A 5814-nucleotide genomic window follows, 5' to 3' on the forward strand; every position below is an offset into this window, starting at 1 on the left:
GAATTCATCTAACCTCTTAAGTAAATAGGTCAAAACAAATATGGTGGAAGACAAAATGAACCATGTGGATTATTCAACTAGAATTTGAAATGACAAGGAATCAAAGAATGGGAAAAATTTGCCTTTATCAGATTCATGCATACCTATGCTATTGTAATTTTGAAAAGAGTAAAGCAAGTTCTAGAGTTTCCATATCATAAGTGCATATCCCACAAAAAGATAACAACTAATAAGCTTGAAGTGGTCCTCACTAGGTAATTAATTTAGCAATCAAGCTCAATTAGTCAAAATAGAATCTATCACTGCACTAACCCATAAGATGCAAGTTTAGAATTCAATCATATACAATGACCTAAAATTTGATAGTTAAATTTAAAAATCTCTTACGATTCTCAAGATCTTACTAAGAAAAAACACATGGAGATATTTATTTAAAAAACCCAATTGCAACAACAACTAATGAACTAAACAAACAAAAGCACACAAAGATATGTACATAGCAACAGGGAAAAGGAACAAACTCCCCTTAAGTCGGGGTAAGTCGGATCGTGAAGCTTTATTCTTTCCCCCTCCATCTCTTCAACACTTTCATAAAATTTCTTGAGACGATGCCCATTCATCTTGAAGGTCATCCCCTCAGGAATCTCCTGTATCTCTATTACACCATAGGGAAAAACATGAGTAACACAATAAGGACCTTCCCACCTGGACCTCAACTTACCACGAATTAGTCGAAGATGAGAATTATATACTAACACCTTGTCACCTATTTGAAACTCCTTTTGCAAGATATGCTTGTCATGAAAAATCCTTGTCTTGTCTTTGTAAATTCTGGAGTTCTCATAGGCTTTGAGCCGAAGCTCCTCCAATTCTTGCAATTGTAATTTCCGCCCAACCCAAGCTTGATTCATGTCCAGGTTACACGTCTTAACTGCCCAATATGCTCTATGCTCGATCTCTACTGGTAAGTGACATGCTTTACCAAAAATAATCCTGTAGGGCGACATTCCAATATGTGTCTTGAAAGTAGTTCGGTAAGCCCACAGAGATCTTCTAACCTCTGATTCTAATCTTTCCTATCTGACCTTACTATTTTCTCCAAGATCTGCTTAATCTCCCTATTTGAAACCTCTGCTTGTCCGTTCATCTAAGGATGGTAGAAAGTAGATATTGTGCATAACACCATACTTGTTAAGCAGAACCTTCATGTGTTTATGGCAGAAGTGGGACCCTTGATCGCTAATGATCGCCCTGGATATGCCAAACCTGCAAAAGGTGTGAGACCTGACAAATTCCATAACAACTAAAGAGTCATCAGTCCTGACGGAGATGATCTCCACCCATTTTGAAACATAATCAATTGCCAAAAGAATGTATGTGAAACCAAAAGAAATAGGAAACGAAACCATAAAGTTAATGCTCCAAACATCAAATATGTCGCAAAATAACATAGACTGTTGGGGTATCTCATTCCTACACTCTAAGTTCCCAACCCATTGACAAGGTCCATATACTCTATAGAACTTAAAGGCATCACAGCATAAGCTAGGCCAATATAAACCAGCATCCAGGACTTTCCTAGCAATTCTTTACAAACCAAAATGCCCCCATAAGATAAAGACTGACAAAATATAAGTACAGAGTGAAACTCGTCGTCTAAAATATATCACCTAATCACTTGGTCGCTATAAAACTTCCACAAATACGGGTTATCCCAAATATAATACTTAGCATCACTTTTCAGTTTATTAACTTGTGTTTGTGTAAAGTGTGCATGCAAAGCTTGTGCGACTAGGTAATTCACGATATCTGCATATCAGGGGAGCTTATATTGTATCTAAAAAACTGCTTGTTTGGAAAAGAATCTGCTATCGATGTGAGATTGAGACTCCTCTCTATCTTGCTTAGGTGATCAACTACTATGTTTTCCTTCCCGCTCCTATCGCGTATCTCCACGTTGAATTCTTGGAGTAGAAGCATCCATCTGATTAACTGTGGTTTCACATCTAGCTTATTAAGGAGGAATTCAACACTGCATGATCAGAAAAAATTACCATATGAGAATACAATAAATATGATTTGAAATTATCTAATGCAAAAACAATAGCTAAAAGCTTCTTCTCCATAGTAGTGTATGGCTTGAGCAGCATCCAATGTCTTGGAGGCATAATAAATGACACGAGATACTCCCTCCACTCTTTGTGCCAAAATCACTCTCATTGCAAAATCAGAGGCATCACACACACTCAAAGGGCAATGCCAATCCGGAGGTCGGATGATAGTAGTAGAGGTAAGGGCCTCTCTGAGTCTGTTGAAAGCATCCCTGCATGACTAATCCAAAATAAACTCCACTTCCTTCTGCAACAAGCGTGAAAGTGGAAGAGCGATCCTACTAAAATCACCAATAAAGTGCCTATAGAACCCTGTATGGCCAAGAAAAGATCGAACCTCCCGTACGCATACGAGGTAAGGCAAAGATGAAATCAAATCAATTTTTGTAGGATCCACTTTAATACCATCTTCCGAGACTATATGACCTAATACTATCCCTTGCTCAACCATGAAGTGGCGTTTCTCATAACTCAAAACTAGGTTAGTCTCAACACAACGATGCAAAACCTGAGAGAGATTGTCTAAATATGCATTGAATGAGGAGCCATAAACAGTAAAATCATCCATGAATACTTCCATACAATGTTTTAAAAGATCTGAAAAAATACTTACTATGCACAACTGGAATATACCTGGAGTGTTGTTGCACAAACCAAAAGGCATCCTCCAATTTGCAAAGGTCCCGAAAGGGCATGTGAATGTCGTCTTCTCCTGTTCCTCTTGAGCGATGTGAATTTGAAAATATCCAGTGTATCCATCCAGGAAGCAATAGTGATATCTGCCCGCTAATCTTTCTAACATTTGATCAATAAATGGTAGCGAAAAATGATCCTTCTTGGTGGCTTGGTTAAACTTTCTGTAATCGATGCACACCCTTCAACTATTTAGAATCCGAGTGAGAATCAGCTCGTCGTCTTTGTTCGCAACTACGGTCACTCTTGACTTCTTCGGCACCACTTGGATTGAACTCACCCACTGACTATCTCAGATTGGATAATAGTTTACAAAAGCTTTGTGACTTCCTTTTTTACCACTTCTAAAAGCAAGGGATTTAGTCTCTTCTATGGTTGCCGTATTGATTTCATGTCATCTTCCAAAAAGATTCTATGCATGCAAATGGAGGGACTGATACCGGGTATATTAGCAATAGTCCACCCGATAGCTCTCTGGTATTGCCTCAGAAGACCAAGTTGTCTCTTCTCTTGATCATGATCGAGGTTCTGGACAATAATAACTGGAAGTTTCTGGTCCTCTCCCAAATACATTTTAAATGATCAGGAAGAATTTTCATCTCCAACCGTGGTGGTTGCAAAACTTAAGGAAGCAATTTTTTATGACCTGCTTCCGCTGTACAAACCGGTGTTCACTCACCTACTGTCATTGCATTGATGTCATCTAGATCAGAATCATCCTCAAAAGAACCAAATACTGTGGCAAAATCTGATAATAAGTCATCACAAGTCTCATAATCCAACTTCTCTGATACATCGATACTAAGTAAAGAGTGATCCTCCACAAGATACCTTATTGCATTAAGTATACTAAATTGCACTACCGTGTCTCTGAATTCCATCGAAAGGGTCCTTGCATGAACATCAATCTTTGTTCTGGCCGTCTTAAGGAACGACCTCCCAAACTCCCAAGTATAAGCAGTGTCTGGCTCAAAGAAGTCCCCTCCACGTCCAGGATATAGAAGTTCGCTGGAAAGATCAACTCCTTCACCTTGACCAAGACATCCTCAATAACTCCTGCCGATCATGCAAAACTCCTGTTAGCCAATTGAATTACTACTCCCGTCGCCTGTAAAGGTCCAATACCAAATGACTATAATATATATTTAGGCATAACATTACTAGAATCTCCCAAGTCTAGCATGACATCCTCAAACATGCTATCTCCAATAATACAAGGAATGGTGAAAACTCTTAGATCACTCCACTTCTGACGCATCGTCTGAATGAGTGAAGATACATTACCCATGCTAACCAACTCATTCTCTTTTAGCTTCCTTTTGTGCGCACAAAGATCTTTCAGGAACTTAGCATATTTTGGAACATGTTTAATGATTCTCAATAAGGGTATGTTCACCTCCACTTTATTGAACGCATCAACTAATTCTTGAACTTAGCCTTCTCTATATCAGAATTCCTTCTCGGCTACACTGGCCTTTGTGGAAAAGGTAAAGGTATTGATGTCTCCGCTCTAAGTTGTGGATATACCTCTGAATCCTGATCCACATAACCTGACTCTTGAACTGACACTGAAATTGGAGGTGAAGGATCTGAAATGAATCACAGCTCCGAAGTATAATAGCACTAACATTCCCCTTAGGGGTCGGAATCGTCTGAGACAGTAATTGACTTGACTCCTGTGACTGTCAATGTCCAAGGATGGATGCCATCTGACTCATTTGCTTCGCCAAGCTCTGCATCATCGCATCATTCCTCTGCTGATACTGTTGCATCCACTCCCTAAGTTCTTGCATTGACGAATTTGATTGACTACAGCTAGGAGCTGGGTTAGGTTGTTGGAATTGCAGTAGTTTGTTTGGAATTGCATTGTTTTGGAATCTTGGTGGCTCTGGGATGTCGATGGTGGCTGATACACCTGATGTGATGTATTCCCATACCTCAGATTTGGATGATCTCTTCACCTCGGATGGTAGGTCACTGACATGGGATCGTACCTAGTATGTTGCTGTTGAGGTCTAGTCGAGTACGCATTAGCTACCGCCACCTGATCCACAAAGGCAATGCATCGTCAACTTGCATGGAAGGGCAAGCATCGATAGGATGTGCTGAACTAGCATAGATCCCACAAGTCCGCACTACCTGAACTGTTTGTGTAATAGGCTACTGAGACTGATTGAGTGCCATCTATTTGAGAAGAGATGCTATATCATCCAGTCTATTCTCCATCCTTGGTTGCCTAGGGCTTGCGCCTGAATCTCATGGACGCCTCTAGTAGCCATCGATCTAGTCCCAAATTGCTGATAATTCGCTGCCATGACCTTAATAAGCTCCCTAGCCTAAGCAAGTGTTTTGTTCACTAGGACCCTTCCACTAGCTGCATCAACCATACTCCTGTCCATTGGAAGTAATCTCTCATAGAAGTATTGAATCAGTAACTAATCACTAATTTAGTGCTCGGTCCAACTAGCACAAAGCCTTTTGAAGTGCTCCCAATACTCATACAAAGTCTCTCTTGTAACTTGCTGCACACCACAGATACTCTTCTGGATTGCTGCGGTCCAAGATGTAGGAAAGAATTTCTCCAAGAAAACCCTTCTCACCTGATGGTAAATAGTAGAGCCAATCCTTCATTACATCTGCCAATGAAAATGAGAATGCTCTGAGTTTAATATCCTCCTTTGATATACCCTGTGGCTTCATTGTTGAGCATATTACATGAAATTTTTTCAAATGCCTGTTTGGATCATTGCCAGCTAGTCCATAAAACTTTGGAAGTAAATGGATAATCTCGGATCTCAACTCGAAATCCACCTTCAACTCAGGATACTAAATACAGCGAGGCTGGTATGTCTCATCCAGTGTTGCTTGAGGGTCTTGTTATATGTCATATTGCTAACCAAATCTGAAGATCTATAAGTAGAACGACTAGTCACACCCCTCTGAGCTCTCTGTAGAGCGTGGAGTGCCCTCTCAATCTTTGGGTCAAACTCAAGTAAGTCGCCCTCAAAGA

At 40.1% G+C, this 5814-nt stretch overlaps 1 pseudogene; it reads right to left on the bottom strand.

Annotated features, from left to right (window-relative positions):
• Nucleotides 1-3475: 3475 nt before the first annotated feature.
• LOC141843500 (uncharacterized) lies at nt 3476-5504 on the bottom strand (annotated as a pseudogene).
• Nucleotides 5505-5814: the final 310 nt, after the last annotated feature.

This window comes from Curcuma longa, chromosome 12 (assembly GCF_044706935.1).
Source record: "Curcuma longa cultivar G26 ecotype Majalengka, Jawa Barat chromosome 12, ITB_CL_G26_1.1, whole genome shotgun sequence".
NCBI classification, from domain to species: domain Eukaryota; kingdom Viridiplantae; phylum Streptophyta; class Magnoliopsida; order Zingiberales; family Zingiberaceae; genus Curcuma; species Curcuma longa.